Source organism: Solanum stenotomum, chromosome 2, assembly GCF_019186545.1.
Source record: "Solanum stenotomum isolate F172 chromosome 2, ASM1918654v1, whole genome shotgun sequence".
Classification (NCBI taxonomy): Eukaryota; Viridiplantae; Streptophyta; class Magnoliopsida; order Solanales; family Solanaceae; genus Solanum; species Solanum stenotomum.
This window is the reverse complement of record NC_064283.1, coordinates 27,668,228-27,677,838: the sequence shown is the minus strand read 5'-3', so window position 1 is coordinate 27,677,838 and position 9,611 is coordinate 27,668,228. Positions and strand designations below refer to the sequence as shown.

Genomic DNA, 9,611 nt, shown 5'->3' with positions numbered 1-9,611 from the left:
AACAACTTCTCTCTACAAAAATCAATTTTTCGTTAATTGAGTATTCAACTATTCCTCTCTTTTTTGGTAAAAAATTGATCTTAGAGGTGGGAGGAGAGTTACGGTATTGCTGAATTTATCAAATATTTCTATATTGCTAGTTTCTTCTCAAAATGAAAGCTTAAACTTGTTCAAATATTTCATCAAAATTAAACTAATCAAGTCAATAAATTTCAAATACAAGGAAAAGGAACCTCGTCTAAACTCATACGCGTAGAAAGTTGAAAGCATTTCATGTCACTTTATGGTAATTCCTTTCCTTTGTCATTTTTATTTTTTATTCTTTTAATTTGCTTATATCATATGAACTCTCCAATTTTTCCTTTTGTGTCTACTAAAACTTCTCAAACTCTTATTTTCCTTTTTTATTTAGGAGTTGGAGCTAAGCAAGCACCACTCTGTCAACATGTGTGCTTGCTCATTAGGGTATTATTGTCATTTCACTCTTTAGTTTCTTTCTGGCTTTAACACGCTTCCTCAAATTTTATCCCAAAGAAAACTGCAACTCCGTTGTTTCCAACAGAAAACCACAACTTCCATCTTCCTCTACCTCAGTTGCTTGCAAGATTTCATAGTTGTCTCAAAGTTCTTGTGCGCTTTCTCTGTTCTTCTTCGATTGCAGAGGTTGTTTCTACTTTATTAGGTAAGTATTTGATAAAAGTACATACAGATTTGCTTAGTTTGACACCCTCTCCTCTTCTTTTCTTTTAAATGCTTTTTGGGTTATTTCCACCCAAAATTCGGCCAATTCTTCAAATGGGTATGTAGGATTTTGATAAAATTAATGTTTTTAATGTTATGGGTTATTTCCACCCAAAATTTGGCCAATTCTTCAAATGGGTATGTAAGATTTTGATAAAATTAATGTTTTTACTGTTATATGGATTCATATGACAAATGGAAATTTGAGATTTTGGTCAAATTCGTGCTTTTACTTTTGGCTGAATTCACATGCCAAAAAAAGGATGTTGGTTGAAATTTGTTGATGCCTTTTTTTTTGGCTTCTTTTGGGAATAAATAGTCAATAAATTCAACTTCTTCACTACGTCGACCGAGGTAAAGCATTACGTCGCACTTTTGTAAGCTAAATCAACAAATGAGCATGTTATAACCCGAAAAGTTCATCTTAGCGAATTAGTACTAGCTAAAATCATATAGGCATAACACAACAGACAAAAGATATTTCCATTAAAGCACAGCAATACGCAGCACCACAAAATAACCAGATTACACTAGCTTTCAGTCAAGCATTTTCATTTATGCATACATGTCTTATATGCGTGTGCAATTTCTTGGCTGTCTGTATGCAGATGACACGTTCAGAGCAAAAGAACAAATGCCCATCATTCTCTAATACAACCGCTGAAATGAGATTCAATCGGCGCAAAAAATATAAAGAAATATTGCTAGCTCAAAAAGAGGCATTACTATTACAAAGGCGCACAAGAGACCTCGAGTCAAGAAGACGTCTTCTACAAGTTCCTGTCATGATAAGAGAGCCTTATGTTACGTCAACAAAAGGTTAGTAGGTTAAATTTATGCTTTTTACATACTTGTATGCCTCTGTATGCATATGTAAATTATATGCATGCATGATCTGCTTTGACGCACTTCATCTTTATATATTAGTTGTTACATCTGAAGTTCATATTTCAGCTGCCACTTCTCCAAAAGGGAAAAGTTTGTTTCATCCTTCCCGTGTCTTTGAAACAGGCGAGTATAACAATCATATTATTTTTGTTAGCTTTCGGCAGCCATATGGTATTTGCTTCTTTAATTCATAACTACTTCTATATTAGGATCCACATCAGCTACATCTCCTGATCCCTGTACTGTTACCACGATCAATATATCAAATAGAGGTTTGTCTTAATTTCAACATAGAATACTATTCGCTAGTTTCCTCACATAGAATAGTATTCACTATTTTCCTTTCAGATCTAACCAATTCTGTGATATTTAGGAAATAGGTCCAGCAGAGGTTGTCAGATAAATGTTAATGAATCTCAATCTTAGTATATACCTCTCAAAGTTGTCCCAAATTGTAAATTTTGCGATGCAAAAAGATTTCAGTATGAAACGCCTGGATTTTCTTGCGATAATGGCTCGATTAAGCTTACATCACATAAAATGCCTACAAAACTAAGAACTTTATTTTTAAATTCTTCCGAAGAGTTTGAACATTTTCGAACATATGTTAGAACATACAATAATATGTTCTCTTTTACTTCATTTGGGGTAAAATATGACAAAGACTTGGCTAAGAGATATCATGGTATTTATACCTTTAAAGTTCAAGGAAAGATGTACCACTTCATTGATGATTTATACCCTGCAATGGGAAAGGGAAAACTTACAACTATACTTCTATGACAATGAAAATGAGGTGGCAAATAGAATTGCTTGTTCCACTAGAATTCATGAAGGTATGATAATAAAATTGATGAATATACTGCAGGTTAGTCCCTGCAACGGGAAAGGGAAAAAACTTACAACTATACGCAATTTACTGAACTGTTGTCTTCAAATTACATCACTTGACTATAAGCAAAGGTATGCCTTTATTATGATAACTACGAATCTTATTTCAAAGTTTTAATGATCCATGACCTATTACTCGAATGTTGTGATTATACCCAATTGACTGAACTGTTCTCTTCAAATTACATCACTTGACTATGTGCAAGGATACTGACATTGATTATCCTGTCCAGCTAGCACATTTTGCAGTCCTCTTTAATAAGGCCAGGCAGGTTCTTCAAAAAAAATAGGTATCCATAATTAAACACAAAATGTTGTTGTGTTGGTTCCCATATCTACGTATATGAACGAGTATATGATGAACCTATAGGGAAGGCAAAGGCACGTGTAATGAGACTTGTAGTTGGCGATCCCTTCACGAAAGGTGTTGAGCAAAGTTCTCAGGTACTCACTCCCTCTCTTTTTCTCCCTCTTCTTGTTTGCCCTATTATGTTTACGTTTTGCTTTCACAACTATAAACTTTCATATTTGACATTTCTCTGTACTTCTTTCATTTCACCACATGGCAAATCTGAAGTGTCTACTTCCACGCAAGATTTCCCAAAGTATCTATCTCCTAAGTGAAAAAATTTAGTAAATGATTTGGCATGTAGCTTAAAGTCTCATATTCTGAAGCTAATAAATATCATTACAATATACATCATAGATCGACTCAGGACAATTTAAGAAAACTCTTAGGTGCGGCCGTGACAGCTCTGCCGCCCTTGAATGTGGTGATGATACAATTCGCTCCAAAAGCTACTTTATTCAGTTCAAATGTCAAGGTATATGCTTGATATCCTTCTTCTCTAAAGTCCTCAAATAATGTTTCTGAAAATTCCTAGAGAAAGTAATTTAACATGATCATTGACACTTGCTTGAATCAGAAAGACGTGTCAATAGCACATGATGAGATTTTTGCCCTGCGGCAGTGTGTCTTCAAATTCAAGTAACTTATGATATGAACCTTTTGTGGCAAAAGAGCTATTTCAAAATTATTGTGGTTGACAGTTGTTCTTGACATAGGGTTCACTAGCTTGCTTCCTATATAAACTTTGAGGTTCTTTCCTCACTTCCAGTATGGCATGGTATTGAACCTCAGAAGTGTCTTAAGCATATATTTCTTGATAATCTTCAATCTACAATTTATCAATTATTTTTCTTGCGGAGTACTTTTTAGGTGTTAATTGTTGCACAAGAGATGTATATAGTGCAATTTTAAATCACATGTGCTCACCCTTTACAGAGGCTTTCATCTTAGTGACTTGTGTTTATCATCATCGGAATTTAAAATCATCATCTTTAGTTCACCCTTTCCCCGCCTGTCTACATTGCAAATTTGAAGTTAAAAATAGTGATCTATATAAAATGAATACGAGTAGTATATATTCTGTGACCTATTTTTGGCTTCACATAGTAGACCAAAACTTATACTCATTTAGTTGGGATGTTCTGGTGCACAATTAAGTTTGTAGCAATTGGAATGCAATAACAACACATGTCTTTGGTCATTGTTCCATGCTCTTATGAAAAAGTAGCTGAACATGTTAAGCCATACAACAAATATTAGTTACTTCGCAAGGATTATTTCTCGCTCATGTCTTTGTTTCTAACTTGGTTTCTTAGCTTTCTCCAACATGCATCTGACTATTCTTTATTGAAACAGAGGCTTACTATCAATGCAATTACATCTGTACTTAGGACGTGGAAAGTAGCACTTAACACCTCATGATGTGATGACACGTATATGTCTTGTAGCCATTGCACATCAATCTTACTTTCTTTTTAGGAAAGATGCATCTATCATTTTCTCTATAATTTGTATGTGTATTCTTCCTCCCCTCAGCACCAAAAAAGAAATTGACACTGCTATCTCTTAGGATTTTATCATTATTTTGATAGGAAAAAAGAGCTAACCTTCTTTAAAATGTCTTTTTAAAGAAATTGACACTGTTTCTCTGAATCAACAATGATTTTGTTTTGTTTTTGTGATGGTTATAGATTAATGATCCAGGTCAGCATGTTTGCTTGACTTATAGGGGGTATTTCAGTCATTTCAGTTTAAAAGGACCTTTCTTTTTGTTAACTGTATATATATTTGAAATGTTCACCCATTGTTGTTCTTTCTATTACTCAGTTGAATTGTAAATAGTGGCTTCTTCTCTGAATCAACAATGATTTTGTTTTGTTTTTGTGATGGTTATAGATTAATGATCCAGGTCAGCATGTTTGCTTGACTTATAGGGGGTATTTCAGTCATTTCAGTTTAAAAGGACCTTTCTTTTTGTTAACTGTATATTATTATTTGAAACGAAGCTTAAGTAGCTTTAGATATAGTTACAAAAGAAAAATAAAGTCGTCCAAAGCCGAGGTGTATCCATAATTGGTCGCACTATTATAAAAAAATGCATCAACATATAAATTTGATCAATTTAATATAATAAATCTAAAATATATAATATTACTAATTTTAAATTTTATAAATCCAAAATATATACTATTACTAATTTTAAATTTTAATATAATTTATATACGCCTATACGTCCAAGCATTGAATATAGCTACAAGAGTAAATTGATATGTTGGTTTCCCCATAAATATTCAAAGTATATTTAACTCTCTACTCTTCTTGTCTTGTCTAATCAATCAGTATATTTAACTTTCTTCTTCTTTGTGTTGTCTAATCTATCAGTATATTTAACTCTCTTGTCTTGTCTATTTTATTTTATTTTTACAAGGTTTTCGAACCTTATATTGAAATTTTAATTAAATTTGAATCACTCATTGTAGGATCTATTTAAAAGTGACATTTCTAATATAATTTTCTTCATATTCAAAATTTAAATTTAAAACTTCTAATTAAGAATAAAATAATTTCACCATTACAGTACAACCTATATTGATTATCTAATATTTGTGTGTTTTGAAAGTTGATTCATAATTATATTTAACCTTTCATGGTATATTTTTCAAATTTGTGTGCGTTGATTCAAAATCAAATCAAACAAAAATAAGATGAAAATTACAAACTTATAAATCTTACTAGTCAAAATGTTTCCGATCAAAGTTCTAATTCGTAAAAATTCAAAGGAGAGTCACCCAACTAATGCCAATTATATAACTCACAAAATAATATAAACTTAACTAATTTAATGTCGTACTGTATCTACCGTTATTAAAGAGTAATTAATATTCACACCTTTCTTTAAAAGAACATACACAACATTTATTAGGTCAAATTAAACTTTAAAAAAGCAAAAGGCACCTCCATCAGAAACTATATTTTTTCATATGACAATCAACAACATTAAATGTATATTAATGATGTAACTATTTTTCTTTTTTACACTAATCAACCAAGAAAAGGAAACATAACAAAAATATGATATTTCCTGATTTTCTATTTATATGCCATCTATATTAAAAGTAAATGTTTTTTAATATTTCTTTCATCCTATATTTGTTGATCATTTTATTTTTTATATGCATATTAAGAAATCATAAATAAGAAGATAATTTTACTAATTCACCCCTTAATTTTTTTTTTTTGAGATTTTTAGAAACAAATCTGAACACTTTCAAAAAAAAATTAATTACAAAGGTAATATAAGAAAATTTTAATTAATGTTCTCACGATTTAATAAGGTTGACACTAATATGAGTTAATTATTTTTAGTAAGATGATCAATTAATATGGACAGAGGAAATATTGTCATTTCACAAAACGAATGCATAAATGACAATATTCTTTCTATTTTACCCTTGAGAGTTTTTAACTTTGAAAATATACATTTGACCAACATAAAAAAATAAGTAAATAATTTATGTTCATTGGTCAAATTAATTGATAGAAATAAATTAATTCATGTTCACTAATTGGAAACTTAACCTTAAGGGTATCTTTGGAAAATCACTAGGTAATTGAAACTTGTGTAATTACTACCATGATAGTAATTATCAGCCTAGTAATTACACAACCTAGTAATCATGCCGACATGTTTGTTTGTCATAGTATAATTACAATGTACTTACAAGTGTAATCATACATTTATATTGAATTTCAAAAATTAAAATTAATTATTTAAAAATAAAATTTATATTAGACAAATAAGGGCATTTGTCTTTTGAAAATATATTAATTAATAAGCATATGTTCTTAACTAATATTATAAAAAAAATTGATTTATATATTTTAATTTAAAATAATCATAAGAACTAAAAGTATAGAATTTCTATGAACATCATGCAAGGCATGTTTGACTAAAAGATGAATATTATAAATATAACGTCATAAAATTATTAAACATTTGACAAAAAGACAATCTAGCAAGTCTAACTTAAGAAAAAATAGCTTGTAATGCACAATATTGAGTCAATACTCCTAAAATAAAATGAAATTGAAAATATAACATAAGTTCTAAATTCAAAACAAAAAATTTAACATAATACTCTTATTTCAAATTTAAACATAACATACATAAATATGATTTAAAAGAAAAGGAAAACATAAGTCCATAACTTTATTCAATAATGAATTCTACTTTAATTTAAAAATTATAATGCTAACAAAATTATACTAATATTTTTTTTAACATAGTACAAAATATTGCATGGGATCATTGGAAGTAAATGTTGAGAATAAGAAGGAATTATAAATAATAAGAAAATATTTTTAGAAAATATTAGAATAATAAAAACAAAAAATACATTTAAGCAAAAAACTAAAAATAGAAATAAAATGAAGAGATTAAAAAGTAATCAACTTTTAATTACATCATGTAATTACCTTACCAGCAATTCACAACCTCTCCTGTGAAGTGGAGAGTGTAATTACACTCTACCAATTACACCCAATTACTTGTTGACTATGTAATTACATGGCTAATCAAACAACACATACATTGTAATTGCACCAAATTCAATTACCATGGTGACCTTCCACACATGTCCTAAGAGAACATTAAATAAGGATACAATGGTAAAATGATAAACTTACTAATTTCTTAAGAGACGTAAAATTTAAAATGATAACATACAAATAAGAACATCTAGTATTTAATTGAACCTGAGGGTCTACGAGGTAGGGGGTTAGATCGAGTATACTTTGTCCTTTATTATCTCACTCGTTGAATTATCTCAAATTCACTTGTTTTCTAGGGGTGGACGTTGTATGGTATGATTTGATATTTTGAAGTTCGGTTTTGATATTTTGCAGTATAGTAAATCGGTACCTATAGTTTGTTCAACTTCGACTAATATATACTCATATAATAGAGTATTATGATTTCGACAATTCAAAAAAATATGTCAATTGTATCATATACGTATGGTGTTCATGGTTTGGTTTGGATCTGTTATTGGTTTAAATCAAAATCAAATTAATTTAGTCAGTTTTTAAAATTTAAAATCAAACCAAACCAAAAAAATAACCATCAGTTTGGTTCTTAATTGGTTCGATTTTTTTTTATTTGAAAGTAATAAATTTTTTAAAGACATATGTATCTCAATAGACACAGACACCTAGAATAATCCACAAAAAAAAAATATTGTGAATTCAATTAAGCAATACTAGAGTTGTTATTACACGAATAAAGTGATTTAATTAAGAGAAAGTGTGACTATCTTATGTGAGATAGGGTAGGTAATCACTAAAGTAATGGAAGTTAATGAACTTTAATTTAGGATTGTAATAGTTGAGCTAAAATTGAAGTGTTGGACTTGAGAAAAAATGATAAAGTCTAAGACTTAAGTTGATTAAAATTTAACAAAATATTTATATTTTATTTATGAATGATATATAAATCATTATAAATCTATATATATAATTTCTCTATCCGCTTTGGTTATTTTTAGATATTTTAGTAAAATCAAAACCAAATCAAATAGTATTGATTTTTAAAATTTAAAATCAAACCTAATTACCTAACCAAATCAAATCAAATATCGATTTAGTCTCTAACACAATCATCATTTATCTGCATATAAAAAGTGAAAATATCAAAACAAAAAGGGTTTCTAGAAAATAAAGAATATGAATAATGCAGTAAATAAATTCATCAATAAAGTCATTGATCAATAAAAAAGAAAAGAGAAGTAAGCTTTATAATATATACTAGATAATGTTTTCCGTGCTATGCACGGGCCCAATAATATAAATGGTATGTTTTGAGACTAATAATCGAGTTTTTGAAGCGATTGTTTGCATAGATAAAGGAATAAGTTTTTTTTTATCACAAATCTGTACTTTCTTTGACGCTATTTAAGGCATAATAAGACTACCACATACAACATTTTTGAAATATTTTATGTTGTCAATTACCATGATTTATAGTATTTTTACGATAGATTCACTTCAAGAATCAGTGGAATTTTTTGTATTTTTTTCAAAACATATTTTATGTTGTCAATTATCATGATTTATAGTATTTTTACGGAATTTTAAAATAAAAAAAAAATAAAAAAAATTAGACAAATAAATTAAAATGGACCCAATATATGTTATTTTTGTTGTCTCAATTTATGTGACACAAATGAAATTTGGAGAGTCATCCAAATTTTCATATGTTTTTAAAAAAAAATTTAAGTTATTAATTATTGTGATTTATAATATTTTTATGTAACTTTGAAATAACGTACATTACTGGTCACATTGTCTTAATTTATGTGATATGGATAAAATTACAAAATTAACCCTTTTAAAATATCTATAGTTTAAGTTGTTGATTATTATTATTTATAATACTTTTTTGGTAATTTTAAAATGATATGTGTTATTTTTTCTGTCTCAATATATGTGAGCCTGATACAATTCTGAGAGTCAACCTATTTTATTATATAGCTTTTAAATATTTTAAATTGATAATTATTGTAATTTTTAATGCTTTTTAAGTCATTTGTAAATGATATATGTTGCTTCCTTGATTGAGACTTTTCCATTTGTGACATATAGATATATTATTTTAAAAGGGAGTTTATGCCCAAGTTCTACTATATAATAAATGTAATATATAATATTCAAGAAAGTCCCAATCTTGAATATTAGAAAATTATAC

At 28.6% G+C, this 9,611-nt stretch overlaps 1 long non-coding RNA gene across 2 annotated transcripts; it reads left to right on the top strand.

The window, feature by feature from the left end:
• The first annotated feature begins 460 nt into the window (after nt 1-460).
• On the top strand, nt 461-2,829 carry LOC125856639 (uncharacterized). 2 transcript variants are annotated; one of them, XR_007445542.1, is made up of 5 exons: nt 461-682; nt 1,350-1,560; nt 1,669-1,901; nt 2,498-2,592; nt 2,754-2,829. It is a non-coding gene; the product is annotated as an uncharacterized LOC125856639 (long non-coding RNA). The 2 variants fall into 2 exon arrangements; XR_007445543.1 differs by lacking the exon at nt 1,669-1,901.
• The last annotated feature ends 6,782 nt before the right edge of the window (nt 2,830-9,611 follow it).